Source organism: Apostichopus japonicus, chromosome 16 (genome assembly GCF_037975245.1).
Source record: "Apostichopus japonicus isolate 1M-3 chromosome 16, ASM3797524v1, whole genome shotgun sequence".
NCBI lineage: Eukaryota > Metazoa > Echinodermata > Holothuroidea > Aspidochirotida > Stichopodidae > Apostichopus > Apostichopus japonicus.
In genome coordinates this window covers 5,885,370-5,912,689 of record NC_092576.1, presented here as the reverse complement: position 1 = coordinate 5,912,689, position 27,320 = coordinate 5,885,370, and the positions used below count along the sequence as shown (strand labels likewise).

The 27,320-nt window shown below is 36.6% G+C and overlaps 1 protein-coding gene and 1 long non-coding RNA gene across 2 annotated transcripts in view; both read right to left on the bottom strand.

Annotated features, from left to right (window-relative positions):
• The window catches only part of LOC139983225 (uncharacterized), a 99,607-nt gene that overhangs the window by 21,856 nt on the left and 50,431 nt on the right, over positions 1–27,320 (bottom strand). The gene's annotated exons all lie outside the window — the stretch shown is intronic.
• On the bottom strand, positions 641–5,189 carry LOC139983255 (uncharacterized). The gene is made up of 3 exons (XR_011798573.1): positions 4,950–5,189; positions 1,425–1,479; positions 641–934 (listed from the first exon to the last, which is right to left on the bottom strand). It is a non-coding gene; the product is annotated as an uncharacterized lncRNA (long non-coding RNA).

Below are 27,320 nucleotides of genomic sequence, written 5' to 3'. Positions count from 1 at the left end.
TCAACTGTTTTAGTTAGATGAATTTTCGACACGTTAGTAGCAATGTTTTATCGTTCAGTAAAAGGATACTGCTTCTTTGTTTTTACCGTGGAAGATTTGAGGAGACATAAGAACATGCTTTGACGGATTGAGGAATTTCTTCTATTTTTGAAGATGTTCGTGTAGTTGTCTATGGTAAGTCGATTTCTTTGATAACTACATTCATAGTTCATTTGCATCAGTTTATTGTGGTGGTTGTATTTACAAATATCACAAAGGAGAGGACAATACAATATCTATAGGATTTCGTAAAGAGGAAATCTTGCAAATACAGATATATTCAAATAATCCTTCATATAATATTTTACAATAATAAAAGGAACGTCTTAATTCCTCATACTTTATATGAGCCTTTCTCGGAGTCATATATTGCTTTCTACTTTTTAACACAAACCTTATACTTTGCACATATAGCCATTTAAACAGGTGGTCGCGCTTCAGCGGTTTTCCTACAAAGAAAAATTGTTTCCTGTTGAAAATAAGGAAGTTATAAATATGGATATTGCTGCATAAGACAATAACTTAATAACCAAAATCTTGTTAAATGTTGAAACAAATCTGGCAAATATAGTAGTTTTTACACCTTACAAGAAATTAGGATCTTCATCTATAGTGGCCAATGTCGTTACTCTGAAAACATGATTATGTTTGGTGGAAACTTTGGTGATTATAAGAGATCCATTGGGGTGAACTAGGTATTCCCCGGACTCATATCCGGGCCCAGATATAATACCTTCTGTGAGGGATATAAATGGTCGATCATCGCTAGTCACACTGGTTGAATTAAACCAACCTGCTCCATATAAATCACCAGGATAGTTGCAGGATGTCGTACCTTTCTTTCCTAATTGCAGATATTGCGGAGACTGGCACTCATCTGATGAAACAACTGTGCCTGTAATTGAAGAGAAAAGACATTAACCTTGATTCATATCAGCTGAAAGTGTATCCATTTCCCCTCAAACCAATTTCCATTCTCACGTTCAAAATGTATAAATTTGTAAGTCTAAGTAACATAGAACAATCATATAAATTTTGACTTGCATTCAACTACAACTTAAAGATACCATTCCATTGACACCCTACCCCAAACAGAATAGCCGCCTTCATATTGCATTTCCATCAGTTTGACAGACACTTTCACCACGTTTGCAAAGGTCACCCCCCCATCCCCATACCTGATCCTTTGTCCCTTTCAATATTGGGCATTTGCATGTGATGCGATTGAGTTAGTACTACTCCAGACATAGGAAGTCTTAATACCGAAGTGCAGGTCTTTCATTCACTTCTTGTATCTTTATGTAAACGTGTAACCCTTCCCTCACCATTACATATATAACCCCCCCCCCCCCTCTCTCCAAGATAAATCCGGTACTGGATCTTACCACTTAATATGCACCAAAGGATAGCAGGGATCAAAAAAAGGTTTGTGGTAGACATCTGTAAAAGGAAAAAAACTGACACTTAATTGAACTCCTGACATAAATTGATCGTGGGACATCACGAAATAATGGAAATCAGGCCTGGTATTCAGAATGGCTCTCTCCATAGACCTGTGGACACGGATTACTGTAGAATAAATATAGGATGGTTTCTAATCTATGGCCTACGGGTTAGATTACTGTTTGATTTATGACTAAAATTAATGATAAACCAAACCCATTTATGTTAGACTTGCAATGTAACGCTACATAGACGTACACCTTAAAAGGATATACTAAAGGACATGCAGATGTGCAGAACAGAGACACGCAGAAGACTCAGAGATGATGGTGGGGTTGGGGATCCTTCGACATTTGGGGTAGGGGAGCGAACCCTAAGAGTCCATAAGTTAGGTCTAAAGGCAATGATGTGCTTTATAATACTTTACTTGTATCCTGTAGAAAGATATGCTACTCTGGTTTACATGTATAGTGTAACGTTTGTCAGCATATATTTTAGAGGGCAACCCTTCACATTCAGATATGCATATGGCATATTGCATACCATAGAAATAGAGGTAGGACGAATGAAGGACTGAAGCCACTTATCCAACTGGTGGCGCTTTGCTTGTACGTCAAGAAAGTACGGGCGCGTAATCCAAACACTACGTCTTTGACGTAACTGAAGTGATGAAGTTGATATAAATCACTCGAAATGGTGATATCGTAGGCCGCATTTAGGTGCCAAAATCGTCAAAAATATGCCAGTGGACTGCAGTTTCACATGTAATTCTTACGAAGCGATATAAGAAGCCAATAAATGAATACAATTACAGCTACTGATGTATTGTTATATACTGGATCCATGATATAGTTATCCTAGGCCCATAAACCGACTACGGCTGCCCTTTCAGTTGCGACATGACTAAAGTCTAATAAGAAACTTATCACCTTTTCATTTTACTTAAAACTGTATCCTTAACGATAGATCCACATCCCAGAATAACATTGGATGACGGTTTTGATGTACTGAGCTTATAACTAACAATTCAGTTATAGGAAAATAAGCTTAGACTAACTTAAGCCTTTGTACGTAGCTTTGCCCTTGGTCTAAATTAGGGAACCTAGGTCATAATTTCAGCCTATAATTTTTTAGTCTATTAACATATCTAGAATTGTTCAAATATTCAAAGACATCTTCAATTTGTAAAATCTTCCCAACACTGCAATTTGACAAAAGGACATAAGCAGTATACGCCTAGCCAGTAAGCTGAGTTTTGAGATAGGCCAAATCCTACTCAACCTAGCCAGGTATGTTCTGAACTCTATTGTCTATTTGCAAACGACACACTCAAGCTACTACTCCTGCTAACATATCATCCTTTGATGGCTGTGACCGACTGTAGACATTCATGAAACTTTTTGCACCCTCAATATGAAGGTTATTTCAATTATGGATGCATAATTGCAGAGGCATGAGGAACTTACAACATAATGTATTGTGTTTAATGTTGTAGGGGCTTGCCGACCTGGAAGCATGTTGAGGGTTACTTCATTATTAACAAACTTTAAGCTCAAACCCAACCCAGTTGATTAACCAATGAATTGGAATTCTAACTGACCATGGAATGAGAGTCGATGGTGTCAAATTTGATGGCTGCTACGTCAATCAATCCGCAGCAAAGATTATTGGAGCTTTACTTTCATTCCCTGATTGGCAGTCAAACTTTCCTCGTCCTACCCTCCCAAATGAAAATGTGTAAATAATGTTTGATGCATGTCAAATGCTTAAACTGATGAGAAATTCATTTGCAGATATGAAAATCATCCAGCTTACAAATGAGCATGGGGAAGATAAGAAAGTTGTGTGGCAATTCATTGAAGAACTAGTTCAGATACAGGAAAAGGATACAATGTTATTAGCAAACAAAGTTACTGCAAAGTACAATTAATGGAGAAATCTCAAATTGAATGTAAGCTTGCACAGACACCGAGTTCCTCTGTTGCGAATGCCATTGACTTTCTGCCAGAAGATATGAAAATCCCATCATATGATGGTAGTCAAGGGACTATTGAATTCCTTCGAATCATTGATACACTATTCGATAAACTCAACTCCAGGGTACCATCAGAAAAATGTGTAAAGGTCCCTTTGAGGAAACATTCCATGGCAGAATGGACTGACTGGTTTAGTAGCTGCTGTAAAGTTCTTGAAAGTCTCAAATATGTTAGTGGATGCCCTCTTCATTCCACAAGAAAGAAAACAACAGTGGTTGGATTCATCATAACTATTATGTCAACTCAAAGTATCAACAAGACTTTGCTAACCAGGTCGACAAACCAGCTTCAATATATTTTAACGCACAAGTTTTCACAATATTACAATAAAGTTAGGCAACGTGGTGGATGGAACAATAATCCAAAAACACGACAACTTTCTTGGTCATTGAGAAGTGTTTTGATTGATTTCAACAAGTTCTTCTGGAAAACAGTTTCATGATGTTTGATAGCCTTCAAGAATCCATTAGCCTCTAATATATTGCTGGTTATGTCTCTCGAAGAATGACACAAGATACTGAATGCATGGACTGTGAAAAATCTTTATTTGAATCCAAATCTGAGAGTGCCAAAGACCATCCATATTCTGCTGTGAATGTTCAAAGGTATTCACTGATTCTTAGACGCAAGGACTGAGGGGGATTAAAAGTGCCATCATCGAGCGTTTTCCAATTCGCTGATTAGTTGTTCAGGTACAGTATCAGCATACATACAAAAATGCTATGAGGCCTTAATGAGGCCCTCTAACATAATTTACAATTTAAGAAAACAGAAATTAAAACATATCAACGTTGAAAGAACATAGTAAAAATAAGAATAAAACACAAAATAAATGAAAAAAAAACTTGAAATAGATGTAACGCGAGTAGAAAAAACATATCCAGGTCTGTTAAAAAAACACCATTATAAAGCATTATAAACGTTTTAGTTAGGCTCCGTCCTGAACAGCATAACAGGTAGCCTATTAACATTCCACAACTATAATAGAATATCAAATAAACCATGAAGCATGCAAATTGCAATAAGGAATGAAATTCAAGTCTTGAAAATTTCTCAAACGAATGGAAATTTTCTTCCTGTTATACTCCACTGCACTAAGAACTGGGCAAATGGCAAAGTAATCTTATTGACAAGGAAGCACCTAATGTAATATCCATACGACACTGGCCAAGTTTTAAATGACATTAGCCCTAATGTTAGTCTATCTGAATACTAACAATGCCTACAGTATTAGTACTATACTACTAAAAAGCTATGCTGTGAGATTTTGGTAATAGGCCTAGACCCACAAGGTCAATGGTATTGCTGCATTAGGGGCTAGGCCTTAAGTTACTACATTTTAACTTCGATTTGTCGCCCCACTTGCTCGAGTCATTAGAGGCGAAAACACGTTTTGAAAGTTGGTTCTTAATGCAGGGGTATAGTTCTTACCACTCTGGTCGCCATAACATGTCTCTGTTGTAAAAATTACACCGACTCTTTCGATAAAACGTATAAAGTCAAATGCACTATTAGAGTCGAATGCACTATGTATGTATGAATACATACAAATGATATGGCGTTTTGTCGTACAACACAAAACGCCATTCACTCTTTTCAAGGGCTTCACTGCTTAAACACATTCGGGAAATTCCACTTGGTATTATGAGCACTGCCTCGTTACTGCAGCTATATATATATACATATAATTAGCCTCTTCATTGTCCAAGCAATGTGAATAGGCTATGACTAATTGTTATGGAATTCATGATAATACAAGCATAGCTACTGTACACCTTGTCGCATGCTGAGTCATATAAAGTAAATACACATTCTTGTAAACTAGGCTATGTCTCTTCGTGTTCTAGGCCTAGATAGAATCGGCATTACAAACTTCAACGAAGCGTTAGCATTATTCTATCAGAATGCCAAAACAAAAAGGTTAATAAAATCCCAAAAATCCACACAACGATACGCGTTGCACAGATCATTCGTATGGAACGCAGAAATGACAAAAGAAGTATGCGTTGCAGGTGGCATACTCCTATTAGCGTATATATCAAAGTGCCAATAAGGAGCAGAAGAACAAGTTTTTGGCTATGTTATCAATCAGGATCTGCTTTTTTGTGGCTTGGATGTTAAACAGCATGAATGGAAGCACATGTGGTTCAAACATTAAGAAAATTTAGGCAATATTTGACCACTTTAGCCCTCACAGGAGCAGCGTACAAAAATTGTTTACGACTGAGTAAAGAGATTTGTTTACAAGTGAAGAAAACGTCATGGCTCTCGTAGCAAACAATCTGCATGGTCATGATACGGAAAATTGATGGTACATGAAAGGCCAACTTGTCAGCTATCCAGTGATAGGTAGCGCTCAGCTAGTTAGAACTTTTATCTAGACTTACCGACTACATCACTTTGTGATTTAGTGTGTAAGTCAATGGGGTTTTAATGGGCATATGGTACCTGCAGAGATCATTCGTATGGAACGCTGAAATGACAAAGGAAGTACGCGTTGCAGGTATCACACCAGTTTGAATTTAAAATCTGGAGAATTGAAGGTGATTCAAGGTATTATAGAAAAGCTTGCGTGAAACAAGAAGATTCCGCAGGGACCCCTGGCTGATTGGAAGGGGAGCACTATGATAAACTTTGAGATCTTCTAGCTCAAAACCTAAACGGTCATGGTGACAAACGTTGAATGTTTGTGATAGCCCAAGCCATAAGCTATAATATGGTGGGTAAGAGATGTCAGTTGAAAATCTTTATCTATGCTTCATCGGCCATGGGGAGTGACGAGAGTGTAAGTCAATGAGAGCAGTTAATTGTGGTGCGGTACATGCATGGACCATTCGTATGGAACGCCAAAATGGCAATGAATTACGGGTTGAAGAGATCATTTGTATGGAACGCCGAAATGAAAAAAAAAAAACGTATGCGTCGCAAAGATCATTGGTATGGAACGCCGAAACGATAGAATATGTGCTACTACCCAAAACAGGACGTGCTACAGTCAAGGAGGTACTACAAGGAACATCCTTGCTACAACCCTAAGCAGGGCGTGCTACTAAAACTCATAAGTGACGATGTTACTGTAAGATTTCTTTGAGATTTCGTCAATAAAGAATTTCTTCTTCATCCTGGGTGCCGTTATTCACTGCGTTGACATTTCTTTTAGTTGATCCGCAGCACCTTGCGTGCATCTGGCAATTGTTGCACTGTTTACCGTATGCTGGACATTAACCGTAGTTGTGACGGCATCCACAGTTACCACACGCCTTTAGGAGTCTTTTGAGTTTGAGCTAGTGTGCCATTTATTAGCTCTGTTTGGTTTACTAGGACCAGCTGGGTTGAGATGAGCCGTGCCCATCTGATTTGGTGTTTAGTCCCCCGTAATTTGTATTTGTCCGATACAATCAATTGTGGACTGTGACGGTGTAGCCAAATCTTTGACCTGGCTCTTGCTTGCCTCTAAAAGTCTGAATAGCCCTTTCCAATCTTAGATCTGCTTCACAGAGCAGCCTTTCTCTCAGAGAACATATGCAAAGAAAATGTTCCAGCCTTTTTCTTCAATAGCTTTCCAATTTGGTCAAAACAGATTTTAGATCTGTTTCCGTACCGGCAGTTTCTAATGTGAAGGTATTGTGTAGTGTAAGACTTTCCTCGCCAATAACATGTAGGAATATAGACGTTTGGGTTTTCGTTGAGTTTTCTGTACCCCCGGAGGCGTCAAGATGTAGCAAGAATCTTTGATTAACATTCTTCTAGTTCTCTGACACGTTCCCGGTGAACTGTGGTCTTTGTGGTGGCGTTAATCCTGTGCCATATATATTACTCATATGAATTTACACTGTTCATGTATACCACAGGTCAATACGATGGTTACCTATACTAACGTTGTCCTCGTATGCTCGTTATACTATACTGCAGTTAACTGTAGCGGGTGTGTCATGTCGGCCTAGTCTACCTGATCACTACATCACATAACGTTAGGTAACGCCGAGTAACACTAAACAGTATGTGTATTGTACACTTGCGAAATGTGCAAAGTCGCACCTCCGCTACCTTCAATTTTTTCTTGAATTCGTCCAAATATATACATAATTGCCCCAAAAAATGTTACCATGTAAGAAGAAATAGATAACCTTGACAAAAATATTCAACCCCCCCCCCCGCCAAATAAAAAATAAGAATAAAATAAAATAAAATGATCATTGTCTTTAGAAAAAAATATAGCTTACTAATGGTTGTCATGCTGTTTCTAAGTTTTTACAATGTTTGAACTTAAAGTCTCAATATGTGTTTGCTGATGAAATTCGGAAAACAAACTTCCGAGGCAGATTCTGTGTTTCTTATTCTGAATGCACCCTGAACAGGTGGGATTAACGGAGAAAAGCTGTCGCAATCAAAACAAGAAATATATGCTCTGTTGCCCTTATGGCTCCAACGATTTACCGTAAAATCACTGCGACCGTCCATATCAGCATGTTCATTACACAAATGAATCCTATATACTCGTATCGTCCACTTTGTTGACCCAAGTCTACGGAGGAAACGTCTGAAAACACCTGTTTATTCATTGCAATGGAAAGGAAATGATACCAATTCGCAAGCTACATCGGTAAGACCAAGAGAAAGATACTTTTCAAGAGAAATGACCTAACACAGGCTAGCCACGAACGTGAAAGTAGTCAAAAGCCTAACGGTCGTAAACAAAACAGAACGATTTGATTGCCGCATGATCTGTTGGGCGGGGCTTGCACATTTTGATTGAAGTTTGTAGAAGCTACGGACTTGTTAATAACTCTGGCGAATTTAATTCAACTCAAAATGTTTAACGACAGATAACTCAATAAAACTAATGAATATTGATATGAAAATTGCAAAGAACGGTGTTATTTTCAGTGAGCTTTTAGTGCAGTAAGCTGGAAAGGACGAAAATTTTGCTAACACGTACTGAGACTTTTAGTTAAAATACAACTAAAAATCAATGCGTTCAGAACCACTTCTAGCATTTCACAATCGCTTATAAAAGTATGATGACGTATCGCTATACTAGATCAACCTAAAATTTATAATGTTGACCGTGGATCATACATGTCCTATATTTCAAATATTAAATCTAATGGTGCAATAGTGCTGGGATTAAATCCTCTCCCTGTGAACTTTAATTTTCAGTCATGTACTGTCTCTGAAATTTCTCATAATTATAGGAAATGCTGCAGCTCCTTCCCTTAACATAACACATCCATTATTAACGGTCGTTCGTTTCGATCAATATAATTTATACATAGGCGCTTCAATCTTCAATAACCAGTTCCGCGATGATTTGGGAGTAGTTAAAGGCCTTTTTGAAATATTCAATTGGTTTCATTTTTTTCAATGCAATGTACATGCGACACGTTCCTTCAAGCTCGCATAATATTCCCGTGATGTATTTGTAATGTTTGAACACACACACACACACACATATATATATATATATATGTTTGTGGCTGCACCCTATGGGAAGTCCCCCGGGGGACACGTGGTTGTGGTGCACGGTGGTGCTCAGGACAGATTGATTGAATTGTGCACACTTTGGTGTGTAGGTGTGACAAGTTACCAATGACCGGGGTTAAGTTGTAAAGTCGTATGAGAGGGCCTTGGCCCTGAACAAGACTGTAAACCTAAAATTATAAAATTATAAATATATATATATATATATATATATATATATAAGGTATATATATATAAGGTATATATATATATAAGGTATATATATATATACATATATACATACATATACATACATATATATATACATACATATATATGTAAAGAGTAGTGGTCCATACTGATAATATAAAAGATAAACAAGCGAATATCTTTAACAACGACATACTGCTATATTTCGGAGTGGTCACCACTCCATCGTCAGGCAACTGTACAAGATCAATTAAATACAAGGGCTAATATACATCCAAAAACAACAAAAGTGATAAACATGAGTGAATTTTTAAAATAGGAATAATTAGAACAACCAGCAATAAAAAGAATAGCTCCAACCCGTAGCTCGCTACGGTTCTATTTAAGTCAGTATTTAGGTCTTTTATTAGGGGACTCTCTTTAATCTTCCTCCTGAACCACTGTGATTCATTACCAATAGCGGCACAATGGTCAACAAAAGTAGGCAGATTATGTTTGTGCGCAGTACAATGAAGGTTAATAGCGCCTTTCTGACCACCAAAAGATCTCATCAGATGTTCTTTAAATCTATCCTTAAGCCGTCTATTGGTTTCTCCGACATAAAAGGAACCACAGTCTGGGCAATTTATCCTATATACAACATTGTTGGCATAATCTAACTTATAAGTATCCTTGAAGTTGAACAAAGCAGAAATTTTCTTTTGCAGAACAATTAATTTGATATGGATATTGTCATCACAAAACCCTTTAATGTAACTATCTAAAGTCTTAGCGAGTTTATCACTGCTGGGGCCACAGTATGGTAATTTAACATAAACTGTATTTTCTTTGGTCTCCCCATTATCAAATTTAATCACAGGACCCATGCCCAGTTGTTTTCTCAATTTCGAAGTATAATTCTCCATTTCATGCAACAACTTCCTAGGGTAACCATTTAAAGTCAAAATGCGTCTAATAAATTGCAGTTCATGAACGAACAAGGAATCCGACGAGCACAGTCTACGTGCTGGTTGTTCTAATTATTCCTAGTTTAAAAATTCACTCATGTTTATCACTATTGTTGTTTTTGGATGTATATTAGCCCTTGTATTTAATTGATCTTGTATAGTTGCCTGACGATGGAGTGGTGACCTCTCCGAAATATAGCAGTATGTCGTTGTTAAAGATATTCGCTTGTTTATCTTTTATATTATATATATATATATATATGTACATATATATATATACATATATATATAAGGTATATATATATATATATACATATATACATACATATAGTGGAAAGTGGAACGCAGCTACATAATGAATGATGACAAGATGCAACACTTTATTTGCAACAAATGGATGAAACTTTAATGGCGTCGAAATCATGAGGCGCAATTATGTTTGAAATGTAATGCTAGTTCACATGTAGCTGCATCATGCATAAAATTGAATTTGTGGGGTGTTTAAAACTTTAAAAGGTATGGACTAAGATTATACGTCCTACATATTTCAATTAAAACAAACGGCACGATAAATAAAACTGTTACTATGACACGAAACCCATTGGTAAAAAATTCCTGTACTGGCACTCTTGAAATAAGTATTGGCTGCTAGAAAATTAAGACAAACATCACATTAGATCAATTACACTTGTACCAGCCTAAATCGTCCTGATTAAATGTACTAAAGTTATTCTTATAAGTAGGTTGTAGATGTTCCTTTAAATATTTAAGCCTTCTGTAAACCGTAGAGATGGAATTCTGGAGGTATTTAGCCTCCAAAATGGGGAGCTATGCAACAGTTGGATGTTCTTGCGGATAATCTTATTCAAGTTGGGGAGTGCCATGTTATAACTTACTAGAAGGGGTTATTTATGTTGAATTTGTAATTTCTTGCCAGGTGTTTTCTATTTTTTTAATTGTGCCATTTGAACTCCGAATCATAACCTCTACTGACAAAATACGTTTTGTATTCTGTTAGACGGTTATTGATTAATTATGTTATCGGCAATTATTGCTTGCACTTATTTTAACTGGGGTGGGAGGGGGGGGGGGGGTTGGTGAGTGAAGGGAGAGGAAGGGGTGGTTCTGTTTGTTTTTTGGTTCTTTTTTCTAATTGTAAAGTTCTGTATTTTGTTCAGTGATAGTCACTACCCGACAAGCCCTATAGGTTTTTTTAGTACACTTCCTTTCAGAATTTTTGTTTCTTATCTCATTCTATGTTATATGTTGTGATAGAACCAAAATATATGCAAAAAGAAAAGAAAATGTAAGCTTGTTTTTAACACATTCAGCCATCGTTGTTGACCATCTTTTTTTACGAAATAAATAATATTTACAATCATACAAAAGATAAGAGAGATCCATTTATCCATGTTAAGATCATTGTGATATTGTCTTTACAAGGATTTCAAACTTTGATCTCTTGAAAGACATTTGACCCTCACCAGTGATCTACATAATAAATCTGACGTCCCCACTTCTTGTGTTCCAGTTCTTGTACAACCTGTACTCACTATAGGGAATCAGCATCATAGGCCTACCGAGTATGATATTTAATCAAGCTCTTTCTCTTTCTCTCTTACATGCCATCATAATCGAAAAGATTCCTTTTGCTTCCGGTGAAGAATCAAATCAGAAGCCGGTTGGATTAGTGATTTTCTGCCGTGTTTCGTTTGAGAACGTTATGCAATTTACAGCATTGAACACCGTATCGTAAATGTTTGCCATTTTTTTTTTCGAATGCTCAGCAAGGTTCTTGCACAAATGCAAACCTGCCTATCAAATACAAATCTTGCATTTTGCAGTTTTATGTAAATGTCTCAAAAGGGCTTCAGTTTTACCGATATTAATATCGACAAATAACCTTTGATCTCTACCAATTTCAAAATTATTCTTGTGCTCACGAGGGAGAATTTAAATACCAGAGTATGATGTTTTGAATTATCATATCATGACTTCAAAAATTCAGACTTTAATAACTGTTGACCTCAAGTGAGATATGACTTCTATATACTTTACTGAGATTTACATATCAAAATAAATGAACTGTGCATATGACTTACAGTGTAAACAAGGCTTTGGATTTGACCTACGTCGACCTCGAATAAACTCTGACCTCCACTAATTTTAACAGAACTCTTGTACTGACCAATGGGGTACTAACACACCAGATATGAACTTAAAGCAGCGTGTACCTTTTGATCGAGTTATTTTGTTAATAAAATTTACAGACTTTGATCTTGTTGCCTTAAAATGGCCTTTGACGACTAACATTTTCGATAGGGACGTTTTACTCACGAAGCTTTATTTACATACCAAGTATGAAATTCAAGCAAAACGTGTTGTTTACTTATCGTATTTACAATACATTCAGACTCTGACCTATGTCGACCTCAAATGAAAATTTACCCCACCAATTCAATTGTACTCATCAATGTATGACTTACAGACAAGGATGAGCTTCAAGCAAGACGTAAATTTTTACACAAGGTCTTTACACTATGAGCTCTTTGGACGTCAAATGACCTTTGCCTTCACAGAGGATATGCTTCGTTTAGACGTTTACTTAAACAAGAATGCACAAATTCGTTGAGCTTTCGATGATTTAATAAGCTGTAAGACTGTTATACCTGGAAGCTTCCTTCTAAAGATATCATATTTAAAAAACCTCTGATTTCTATTCGAAATTAATGACAAACCAGAAGCTAGTTGGCTTTGTTATCGTGTTCACAAAATTTTCAAACTTTGTCTTTAATGTTGTTGGCATATGACCTTGGACCTTGGACCTCAACCAATATCAATATGGTTTTTATACTGAACAAGTTGGATCTACATACCAAGAGTGATGTTCAACAAAGATGTATCTGTTGAGTTATCGTGTTGACAAAGGTTTCGACTTTGACCCTGTGGATCTCAAATGAATATTGAACGTTTACTCATCAATTTGGATCTACATACCAAGTATGAAGTTCAACAAAGATTTATATTTAAAATATCGTGTTTACAAAGTTTACAGACTTTGACCCCTATTGATCGCAAATGCCCATTGGACGTTAACTCATCAAGTTGGATCTACATACGTATTATCAAGTTCAACAAAGATTTACGTTGAAATTGTCGTGTTTACAAAGTTTACAGACTTTGACCACTTTAACTCATTACGTTAGATCTACATTCCAAGTGTGAAGTTCAACCATGATTGACCTTTTGAGTTATCGTGCTAACAAAGTCATCAGACTTTGACTTCTGTTGACCTAAACTGACCATTGAACTTGCACTCATCAAGTTGGATCTACATACCAAGTGTGAAGTGCAGCAAAGACGTATCTCTTGAGATACCGTGTTTACAAACGTTTTCAGACTTTGACATCTTATGACATCATATAACCATTGACCTTCACGGAAATGAATAGGGTTTGTAATTTTAATGAGACAGGTACACATGCCAAGTATGGATTAAATCCACCATGAACGTTTACAGTTACCAAGTTTCCAATCAGATTTCACCCGACTCCGTTACCATCGCATATATTCCCTTCACCTTCTGAAGATATTGTTTTTACGAAGTTCTGCTCTTTATTTTGTAAGATGTTGGATAAAGCTTCCTTTCCCTTCATAAAATAACAGACACCTTCTACTCAATATGATACATCCACATGCTAAGTATGAGATCTGTTGAAGATTACCTGATATTGTGTTTATTATGAATATACATTTTGACCTCCAGTGACCTCAAATGACCTTTAAAATTCTCATAAACAATAGCCTCTTTGTACTCAATATGGGGTATTAAATTTATTGAAGATTTCTTGCGTGTTTACGAGCAAAGCTACATTCTTCTTGATATTTCTTAGTCCTATCTGTGAAAACGAGAGATGATTCAGCTGCATCATACGGACGTCGTCAACCTGCCTTTCAAATTTCAAATTTTTACATCGGATGGCGATTGTTTATGATTTGAGTCTTCCAAAAGCTTTGCTCTAATAAAATGAAATATACAAATATGTGAATAAATACGACCATAGTAAATGCATGCTTCAACACGCATTAAAACATTGTATCATAGCTCAGTGATTAGCAATTACTCTAAACACTATACATTAGCTTAGTGAGTGTGCACAAAGAACGACATGTGTAGTGCAGTTTCCTGATCGTAAATAAATGACGACAATTGTACTGTACAGCTTACTGATTGTTCACAGACAACAATTGTATTGTAGCTAACTGATTGTACACAAATAACGACATAAGTACTGTATAGCTTACTGACTGTACACAGACGACAATTGAATTGTAGCTAAATGATTGTACACACATAATGACATTAGTACTGTTTAGCTTACTGATTGTACACAGACGACAATTTTATTGTAGCTAACTGATTGTACACACATAACGACATTAGTACTGTATAGCTTACTGACTGTACACAGACGACAATTGTATTGTAGCTAACTGATTGTACACACATAACGACATTAGTACTGTATAGCTTACTGATTGTACACAGACGACAATTGTATTGTAGCTAACTGATGGTACACAAATAACGACATTAGTACTGTTTAGCTTACTGATTGTACACAGACGACAATTATATTGTAGCTAACTGTTTGTACACATGTAAGGGATGTTACTCCCTTTGGGTTGACTGGAGGTTTAATCACTAGTGTCTCATCAGTAGGAAGACAGATGAACACTTCAAAAATGACAAAGAAACAGTGTGTAGCTGGCTAAGTATATATACTATAGAGAGAATTGTATTGAAACAATAGATATAACAGTGAGACTCATATATGTAACTGAAGAGTCCAATATATGAAATACGAATATGAATATTGGAAAAAGTTATTCTTACTTGGGTAGGAGAGTATTGAAATGCGGGGTCCAGTCTAATGAAAAATAAAGGAATGATTTAACTTACAGTTTGTTTGCTCACCGGTGGCCACTTTGCACTCACACACACATACACACACAAACAAATCCTTAGACAATATAAAGGCACAGAATGTAATATGAATTAAAGTCCATTGGGTCGACCAAAGGGAAATAGATTATTCTGCAGGCCGTCAGGAAAATAGAGTTGAATCCAGGCGAGATACTGTAGAGTTGAATCCAGGCGAGATACTGTATAGTTGAATCCAGGGGAGATACTGTAGAGTTGAATCCAGGCGAGATAGAATAGAATCCAGGAAAATGGAATAGAATCCAGGCACGGTATATTAAACAAAGTTCCAAAGGGACATCAATGGCGGGCCGTAAATAAAAGCAAAGTAAAGTTAGTGTTCTCCAGAAAGAATGGTTAAAGATCCTTCCACGAGATGGCGATGGAAAGTGAATAGTATACAGTACCGTTCACATTAAATCGGCCGTGGCATCGTGTATCGTGACAAAATATGAGGAGACTCGAGGAGTCTATCGTGATATCGTTTCCATTACGCCTATAGCAAGTACCTAACGTGATATCGTGCGTCGCATCGTGGTCGTAATATCGTGATAATGTGTGCATCATTTCACTGGCACTGTATACTATCGTGATGTTATCGTTATAGCGTGAATCACGTTGCAGAACGATCGATCGTTCCATCGTGATTTGAAAGAATTGGGGTAGGCTTCTTCCCGCAGTAGATGAAATCATCAATTAAACGCAATGTGCAATAGATTTATTGCAAATTCTGATCAAAAAGTTTGGTGCGTCACCAAAATTAAGTGTCAATCGACATACAAGTTTCATAATCGCAAAACTAGTACGATACGCCTAATGAACACACTGTAGGCCTACTCATCCAAACTCCTTCATACAAACCCCTTCTTTAAAAATAATAGCGGTCGCAAAATATTTTCAGTTCGAACAAAACATTCGTTCTGAACTTCTTGTATGCAAGAATATCAGCCTAGGCTTTAATTGTACTAGCAAATCGTCCCAAATGTTACGATAGGGTTAATATGCATTTGTAACGCTGAATATAGCCCTACAGTAGCTTTTTCACCGTCCGGGATGCATAGGGTGGCATACTTTAGTATGTTTGAACATTGTTTTCACGATCGAATTTTGCAAGATTTTCGAGAAAATTGTTTGCTTGAAGAATGTTTTTCCGCACCATAAGATATGCTCAAATAAGCAGTTTCTTTTGCATAGCATCAGTAATCGATATGATCCTGATGGCAACCCGTATTGACGCGCACATTAATAATTATACAAAATTGGTCATAACTTCTGTTAGAAGCATTTTTTTATTTAAATGTCATAAAGTCATTTAATTGCTTTTGGCCGGACAGTTTTGTATGGTAGCAACCTTACTTTCTGAAAATACTAGACGGTCAAGTTGATCACGAACCTCGTAGAATTTTCAAACCAGTCCAGACATGTTTAGTTTCACCAAATCCTTCATACCATGCAACAAAAGTATATTTTTTGAATATTTATGTGGTAATACTTGAATTTTTCATTTTGTTCAAACATGTGTTTAAGCATCATGTAACGTAGTTAAATACACATTCGCTCAAAATGCAATGATTAGGGGTAGACCCAGTATATTTTATGGGTTCCGGCGTGTCTACGTTCCGACAATTGTTTTTTACTCTGAAGTTCTTTTGACCAATATTTTTGACCAATATGTTTTCGGAGTTCGGACCAAATTTTTTTAAGACCCATAATTTTTTGGACCAAAATATTTTGATGACACAAATTGTTTTTACTCTAAAATTTTTTATGACCAATTTTTTTTCGGACAAGCACTATTTGGGTCATAAAAAACTCTGGGCCCTTTTATTTTTTGTTTCGTAAATAAAAATTGGCGCGTCCGAAAAAAATTAGTCCCCCCAAACAAATCAGGTCAGAAAAATTGTGGGTCCAAAAAAGTTGATTCCACAAAAAAAAATTGGGTCCATATAAAATTGAGTCCCCCCAAAAAAAAAAAATTAGGCCGGAAAAAATTTGGGTAAAAAAAAAATGAGTCCCCCAAAAAAAATCGGGTCCGAAAAAATTTAGTCCCCCCTAATAAATAGTTAGTGAGACAAAATTTGGGTCTAACAAAATTGATTCCACAAAGAAAATTTGGGTCCAAAAAAATTGAGTCCCCCCCCCCAAAAAAATAACTTAAGCCAGACAAAATTTGGGTAAAAAAAAATGAGTCCCCAAAAAAATTGGGTCCGAAAAAAATTGAATCCCCCAAAAAATTAGTCAGACAGAATTTGGGTCTAACAAAATTGAGCCCCCCCCCCAGAAAAAAATTGGGTTCAAAAAATTAGAGTCCAAAAAAATTGTCGGAACTTAAAGAGACGTCGGAACATAGAGACGTCGGAACATAGGGTATGTCACCCTTCTTAATACATTGAGAAAATACTAGTCACAAATATTTTCTGAAGAAAAACCGTACGATATATTTCACAAATATTATGCTTAGATAAGTGCTTCCTCACAATCAACGAGCCGCCCCGAAATTCACTCCGCTTACGTAAAACTTCTATATATATATACAGTACTGATTTCGCTTAACTCCCGTTAAAATTCGTTAAAAGGAAAATAACCGAATTTCCACGTTTTGTCATCGAAATTCCCCGATTTTTATCGAAATTCCCCGAATTTTAACGATTGGTTATTTCAGTCATTTCCTTCGTGGAATTTTCAACGATACGTTGAAATTCTTTTTTAAACGAAAGAGAAGGTCAATGTGTGGTTACGCGAAACGTCGGAAAACGAGCAACTTCGTTTATTAGTATTGATTAGACTTTGGAAACAGTCGTTTGAAGGCAGGAATATTCTCAAGAGCATTCCTGTACTTGCATGAGTAGTGACACTCAAAGAAACATGTAGTGAAACTGACGGGGGACGTTTTCTAACTGTGAACCCCAAACACAGTGACATAAGTCTTAACTTCGCCAGGACGTAAGAGAGAATGCAGTCAAAGCTATGTACCACGAGGCACCCTTCCAGATAAATTAGAGTGCTGTTTAACCATTTAAATAACAATGAATGGACATATAAACTTGGTTTACTTGCAGATTACGAAAAATAGTTATTTTTTAGAGATGTAAATTTGGTTTTTTATTAGAGTTGGAGTATGAAACTTTGTTTCTGAGCGAAAACATGTAACTTGAAGCAAAATAAAGATGCCCCGCCCATTCTGCGAGGACGCTTCCATTTTTCAAAAAGGCGTTTTCTCTTTTTATTTTTTCTATTTTGTTTACTTTTAAACATGAAAATTATTTTAAAATATGTAAAGAACTTAGTAATGTACTGCAAACTATCTATAAAAACAGAAAAACGATGTTTTAGGCATGAATAATGTGTTTAATATAACTAAAGTAGTAGGCCAATAGTCATGAGCTCATGATGATAGTGTCGTCAATTCGTTTTCTCAGTTTATATTTGCGACATATCACCCGTGTACATCGATCAATGGCATGGTGAAAACCCCGTGTGAAAATATGTTGACCCCAAAAGACGCAAATGGCCGTTCTAGAAAGTACCGTCATAACATTAACAACCCAAGGCCAGTTTGCTCTCTCAGGTCCGCACGTGTACAGCCATTTTTTCACACATGATATGATGCTGTGCATGCATTGCGGGCGCGATTGCGGCAAACACAAAAGAAAATGAATGAAAATGAAAAACTTACGATATTTTTTCACAAATATTGATGCTTAGATAAGTGCTTCCTCACAATCAACGAGCCGCCCTAAAATTCGCTCCGCTTACGGAAAAACTTCTATATATATAACAAATGGAAAAACCCGAGTTTTTACACACATAATTCCCACTGACATTGGTCACAGAACATAAGTAGGTCATTGACATTCGAACTTGGCAACTTGCCCAAGTTCATCGCACCATGGGAACGACACAACACATTGAACATGATGTTATATTCTCCCGCCATCTGGACGCCGAGTGTAATATGCAAATTATGAATGGTACTGCGCAGCGTGGTTAAATCTTAACCTATTGCGACACAAATTTTGGGAAGCTGTTGTTTGAAGTAACTTTTGTATCAAATGTAAGGTACTGTATCATGTATGTGACACAAGAGAAAGAAAATGAAATCGGAGGCTGCTCGAACCAGTTTCAGCTTGATTTTTACAACCCATCGCACAACACGTGCGTGCGTAATTTGTTTTCTTAACATGACTTTTAATGAGTAAGTAGGAAAGGTGTTTAAGTTTGCTAATTTATGCGAGTTTTTGTTTAAAATCTTGTGATTGATAGACAAATATATTGTTTTTTTTTTCTTCAAAAGTTAACGACGTTGCCGAAGGCCGAGTTATATAAATTCAGTGATCTGAACTTCTGAAGACCACGAATACTGATCATGTGTGTTAGGCAATTATTATTACACGAAAGGTTTGCAATATTATTGGGCCTAATTAGTAATTAACATACATTGATCGTTGTCTTGCTGCCTGAATTGCTACCTGCTGGAAAAGAAAACCTTAATTATTGTACTCATAACGTCCTATTTTCATTAAAAGTCCAGTAACGGTGCGTCGAAAAAGCCGCGATCGGGAAACGGCGTTTAAACGTTTAACCGACCGGCAGGCGATACGGTGAAACGGTTAGCGAAATATCTGTTAGGTCACACCCTTATTTAAACACACACAACAAAACGCCCTTATTCAATGAAAATATACTGAAAACCATATCGCAAAAATACAAAATCGCTTATAACTCGAAAACGGAAGGAGACATCGACTTTTGTCGGCTGTAAAGGGATTTCCTAAACCGAATTTTGATGCGCTCTATCCACCTGTGTCATTTACGAGCTTCTCTGACGTAAGCTGCAGTACGTAATTTCTCTGTACCAGTTCCGCGAAATTTATTTACGCAGTAAACATCCTTCATTATGTTTTCTTTCACAACGAATATTCAAAGTTGTGCTCCACACGCTTCACAGATATTGTTTTATGTCGTTCATTTTCAATTCTACTTTAAAATTACATTTTCGAACGATGCATTGCATGCCTTATCAAGCATTCCTTATTAGTAAAACTAAGGAAGGATATTCAAATATATATTATTTTCATTTGACATGATTTTATGAGTTGTTCCACTTGAAAAACGATGGTAAAACCGAAAAACAAAACTTCTCATGTGACGCATACCGGGAGACTCATAAAAACTTCCCCTACTCATTAAAATAAACTTATACATGCCGTCAGGGCAGTTGAAAGCCGTCAGGCCAGTTGAAAGCCCTCCCCAGTAATGTTTGATCAGCTCTTCCCAATATACAATACTCAAATAAGCAATGAAAATATATTCATTTTCCACAGAAATCTACCCAACGTGGGCCCCAAGTCACTGCTTTATTTTCTTAGTAGTCATGGAAACAATTGTTTGCAACTCTCTTGCTGGCCAGGTGTTTTCAAGTTTTATTAATAGCACGACTTTTGATTGGTTCATTCAAGATAAACTTTCTATCCCTGCTGGATTGTTCTACTTATATATATATGAATGAATATTTGGTTTTCAATTAACTAAGTAACAGATAACATCCATTCCATTACGAACAGTAGGGGTAAAATAATGTTTGCTTCTAGAGGCAGCCAGCCAGTGCTAAACCCCCCACGAAGATAAATACTATGCTAATTAACATAAGGTAGGCGTGAATTTGACAAAGCCAAGTTTATGATTGGACTAAGCCTTTCAAAAAAGTTTGGCGGTGGGGATATCCAGGGTAGGGAATGCACATGTAAGCAGCATACTACAGGTGGCCCAGACCCAGGCTGCGACCTTACCAGGGCAGTCCATCTGCTTTCGCGGGCAACTTACAGTAACGGGTTAGGGGGAAAATAACAGTTTGTTTTTTTTGTTTTTTTTGCGTGCATTGATGTCGGGGAGATTTTTTGGACGGAATGCGCTCTCAGAAAAGTTTGAAAGTGAGTGCGGTTCTGTAGTAAACGGTACTGTAGTACGTCAAGTAACAGGAATTTATTGGGAATAAAGATCTCTTTAATATCCAGCTACGACTGTTTCATTGTTGATATTTTTTTCTTGTTTTTTCTGACACTGCGTTCCTTGGTGAGTTAACTTAAACTTATCCTAGTTTAATACTAGCTTAAAGGCCCGGTCACACAACAGCGATATTTTATCGGAATACGGTCCGATTTTTCCGAGTTTAGGCCGAAGAGTGAGGTTTGTGGTAGCGAATGTAATGAATGCAGTGGAATATTCGAATACCTACTTCAAATCTGAGGGGTTCTAGAACTGACTACATTCTGAAGTGACGTCACATCGAAAAACGATAAAAATCGGAAGAGAAATCGGATAGCTATCCGATAAAAGGAAACGGAGTCAATATCAAAAGTTAGGAGAGGGCTATTCCACATCGGAATGGCTCAACAGATAGCAAATCAGGTCCTTTATCACTGTGGCTAGAAGACCCGAACAAAAAACAGGCTGTTTCGATTCCTCCGGGAAAATCGGGTAGTATTCCGATAAAAAATCGGTATAGTGTGACCGGGCCTTTAGAGTCATAGAATGTGCTTGTTACGATCGACCAAGACTAGTTTTTATTATCCTAGCCAAATCATTTTTCAAACACCTAGTACAGAACTTACTCCGTCTTATATACAATCACACTTTTGCAACGTTTGTAATATTCCTCGGCAACTTCTGGTAGAGTCTGAAAACGGCTGTAGTTACACTAAGGATTCTACGCAAGTCACAACCTTGATATGTCTAGAATTACCTTTGCGGTTTTTGATCGCGATAACTTTCGTGGAAATTTCGTTGAAACTTCGTTGACAACCGTGCCCGCAGTAGTCTAAATCTTGTCAATGAAATTAACCGATTTTCAACTTTTTTTATCGATTTTTAACTTTTGTTATCGATCGTTGATTTTTTTTCAACGGGAGTTAAGCGAAATCAGTACTGTATATATAACACATGGAAAAAACACAAGTTTTTATAACATTATTCCCATTGACATTGTTTACGGAACATAAGTAGGTCAACGACATTCGAACTTGGCAACTTGCCCAAGTTCATTGCACCGTGGGAACGACACAACAAATTGTACATGATTGTACATTTTCCCGCCATCTGGACGCCCGAGTGTAACTTTTGATGTAATATGCAAATTATTAATGGTACTGTGCGGTTAAAACTTAACCTATTGTGACACATACAAATTTTGGGAAGTTGTTGTAGATGTTACTTTTGTATCAAATGTTAAGTACTGTATGGTACTATAATTTATAAAAAACGCTTTTCCTCAGGTGGTAGGGAAAAGGGGTATTTCGGTGAACTCGATCTCTTTGTATAGTATTTGGATACTTAAAATGACCATGTACTGTACATGCAGTTTCAATTCTATTTAGTAAGCTGTTCTTCGCATTTTTATCCTTTGTGGATCTTTATTGGAATAAATTCGAAATGTATTTTTGACGCCAGTATTTAACGGTAAGCATTTTTTAAATTGTTGACTGAGCTTCAAAATCCATTTTCTAAAAAGTCGGTTTTCATGAAGGTTTTATCAAATAATATCTAGGGTAGGAAAATATTAATTAACCACATTAAAGAAAGTTTTTCTATTATCCAAATAAAATACATGTTTCTCGTACTGAGATCTGAAAAAAAAAACAGGCTGACGTTTTTCTTCTTTTCATGCGCTAATACTAGTTTGGAATATGTGGCAACCTTAACAAAATAATTTTTAAGGTTAGTTAGATTTCTTGAATCCGAATAGAGACTCGGGAATCAGGAAAAGGGAGGCCCCTTGCGCGGACGATGAAGATGTTTTGTTTTTAACCGGCCCTGCTTCAAAGTTGTTGGGGTGGAATTTTTTTCCCTTTTCATTCTGTTCGAACCAACGATAAATTATATAAAAAATTAACACAAGAAAGGCTTAGTAGTACTTTAATATTCTTCAAAATGTTGCCAACTATTCAAAGTAACGTGGAACATAAAATCTACAACTAACACTACTAGTAACAGAAAAGTCGCTATCCGTACGTAACGTTACTGTTGTTAAATAAAAAGTTAAACGTGTAAAGTTGTGAGCTGACATCAAAAAGTTTCCAAGGCGGAACTCCTGTAAAGATCGATTTTCGCACAGTAGAGTAGGAACTTCATGATACACCATATTACGACTTAACGAAATAGCGTGAATAATAAAAACCCAAAGCCCAAACGAAGTTACGAATTGTGTTGCGCTCAGCTTGAAATCACGATCTCACGATATAACGTGTTAGCGTGAATGTAGCAGTCATGTTTGCTATCGTGAAGGCTTGGTATCACGATATAGCGTGTGATCGTGGTATATCGTTATATCGTGGTAGCGTGTACAAAAAATTTACAGTAGTCAGGTTTCACGATAGAAAACGATAGAAAAAGATAAGGGCATCACGATACACGATGCCACGGCCGATTTAATGTGAACGGTACTGTAGTTCCTGTAATAGCCGAGAGCTAGGCTTCTGGGAGACTCCAATGGTGACCAGTATCAGGAAACGTCGAGATTAGCAATTAATTTGTATTTTACAGTTACAGTAGGCTTCTTGAGTGTATATAATTGAAATTCATTCAGCAGGAACAGATTCAGATATATGATATAAAAACTTTAACTTCGTATCTAATTCTCCTACAATACTAAATCCTATGTCCTCATGGTTTGGGGGGTTAAGGTGCTCTGAAGCCACATGGCACACCCAGCATTTTCTTTGTCTAACTAAAGGGAGGGGCCAAATTGGAGTAAGGATACAGTACCCAATCAGTAAAGTAACTTTCTCTAAACCATCCTTAAAAGATCTCCTGATTGGAGTTGCTACCAGAAAAACTCTGACCACAGCAATGCTGGTGCCAACTTTTCTAAGAACAAGGGAGTCCTGTAGTAAAGAGGCAACCCACATGCTAATGGACACTAAATTTATGTACAAAAACTGCAGAAGAGACAATGAACTTCTGTTCTGATGGAATATTTTAAGTAAAAGGATAAAATGTGAAGCCAGCAGCTTACTGACTATAAACAGGAAATGGAGCCTGTTTACACACACATAACGACATTAGTACTGTATAGCTTACTTATTGTACACAGACGACAATTGTATTGTAGCTAACTGATTGAACACACATAACTACATTAGTACTGTATAGCTTACTGATTGTACACAGACGACAATTATATTGTAGCTAACTGATTGTACACAAATAACGACATTAGTACTGTATAGCTTACTGATTGTACACAGACGACAATTTTATTGTAGCTAACTGTTTGTACACACATAACGACATTAGTACTGTATAGCTTACTTATTGTACACAGACGACAATTGTATTGTAGCTAACTGATTGTACACACATAACGACATTAGTACTGTATAGCTTACTGATTGTACACAGACGACAATTGTATTGTAGCTAACTGATGGTACACAAATAACGACATTAGTACTGTTTAGCTTACTGATTGTACACAGACGACAATTATATTGTAGCTAACTGTTTGTACACACATAACGACATTAGTACTGTATAGCTTACTTATTGTACACAGACGACAATTGTATTGTAGCTAACTGATGGTACACAAATAACGACATTAGTACTGTTTAGCTTACTGATTGTACACAGACGACAATTATATTGTAGCTAACTGTTTGTACACACATAACGACATTAGTACTGTATAGCTTACTGATTGTACACAGACGACAATTGTATTGTAGCTAACTGATGGTACACAAATAACGACATTAGTACTGTTTAGCTTACTGATTGTACACAGACGACAATTATATTGTAGCTAACTGTTTGTACACACATAACGACATTAGTACTGTATAGCTTACTTATTGTACACAGACGACAATTGTATTGTAGCTAACTGATTGTACACACATAACGACATTAGTACTGTTTAGCTTACTGACTGTACACAGACGACAATTGTATTGTAGCTAACTGATTGTACACACATAACGACATTAGTACTGTATAGCTTACTGACTGTACACAGACGACAATTGTATTGTAGCTAACTGATTGTACACAAATAACGACATTAGTACTGTATAGCTTACTAATTGTACACAGACGACAATTGTACTGTTGCTAACTGATTGTACACACATAACGACATTAGTACTGTATAGCTTACTGACTGTACACAGACGACAATTGTATTGTAGCTAACTGTTTGTACACACATAACGACATTAGTACTGTATAGCTTACTTATTGTACACAGACGACAATTGTACTGTTGCTAACTGATTGTACACACATAACGACATTAGTACTGTATAGCTTACTGACTGTACACAGACGACAATTGTATTGTAGCTAACTGATTGTACACACATAACGACATTAGTACTGTATAGCTTACTGACTGTACACAGACGACAATTGTATTGTAGCTAACTGATTGTACACAAATAACGACATTAGTACTGTATAGCTTACTGATTGTACATAGATGACAATTGTATTGTAGCTAACTGATTGTACACAAATAACGACATTAGTACTGTATAGCTTACTAATTGTACACAGACGACAATTGTATTGTAGCTAATTGTTTGTGGACAGATGACGACAGTTGTATTGAGGTATACTTTTAGTTGTTAGAAATTGTTTACAACACATAATATATGATGTTGTGACCTCTGAATCTATATAGAACACGGTTTATCAGTTCGGATAAAGTACATAATTGAATCGCAGTTTAAAGACTTACACTTCTGTTTGGTCGGTCTGAAAAGCAACAAATGGGTAAGAATATTATCACATACAACATTAAAATATGGAATATGATCAACATGAACAAAGAAAGTTAGCTTGCTTTATGTAGCAAAACACAACATTATAAACATTGAAACCGTGCGTTACAATCTGATTTGAGTTATTCTATAATTCACATTGCCTTTAAAGTCAACACATACAATGAATTATAAAATGATCTAACTTAAATGTCTTTCAGCTTAACAATGTTGTAATCGCATGAGTTTAGGATTGGTGTTCTACCATGTTATCATATAAAATTCACCATGGTAACCACACTACCTTGTTGTGAATATATCTACCATTTAAAGTCATAACCGCAGTGGCAGCATCAAGGGGACGGGGAGGGCATGAGGGTTGGGGAGGGCAATGAGGGCATCCCCAATCATGTTTGCACCCAGGCCTCAGTCGGCTCCCCTCCCGTCTACGTTTCTAGTTAATACAAATCAGTTGTTAAAGTCATTATTTGTAACCACCCCCACCCCACCCTCCCACACACACTATTTGTTTGTACTTCGACTTTCCGGAAATTAGGATTGATACAGCATTTGTTTATATGTACATATAATTTGTGAATCCCTCCAACATTAAGAAAACTTTCTGCCAATTTTCTCAACACAATTTATTCTACAGATTGAAAGAGAATTCACTCATTGATCAGACTGTCTAGACATATCAGAGGATTTATATCACTATTTGCAATGAGCAACGTCGTTCCTCTCTAACCCTAAAACCTATTTGTAATTCAACTCCTTGATCAGGAAATGCGTATGTGTTATTTCTGAGACAAAGGATTCCTAACGCATCTTATAAAGTCTACACCAATCGAGAATTCCAAATAATATTACAGGTGTGTAGGCAATGCTTCATAGTGTATATATTCTAGCACTTAATTCTTCCAATTGCTTTTCTTTCTATAAAGTTACCTCTGACTCCTGTGATTTTACATCACTAACCATGTAGTAATGCATTTTAAGGTTTGTGTCACTCTGTGTTTAACAACAGTATATATTTCTTAGGAGCAATTTTTTCCTATGCATAGCAAATACATAGCAGGTATTTATTGCTTGCCTACACAGCAATTTACATCTTAACCAACTTTACTACACACAGTTATACCTAAAAATACTAGTTGCAGTAAAAATATAATTTGTTGCAATTTGTACAGGTAATGTAATGGAATCACGTGTCATAGAATACAACCAGTTAAGGCATCAAATTAAGTATACTACCTCTTACGCGTGAGTCCAAGAACGGTGGATCCCATTTTAGAACAGGGGACTATGACCAAGATTTCTCGAAGTTTTTCCTTTGTGAAGTCAAAGGCAAACTTAACAGCAACGGACAGTGATGTACGTATAGGGGCGCTATCAAAAGTACGGGCAGTTGCATGGGAGGGGAGAATCATAACCAGTTACCAGT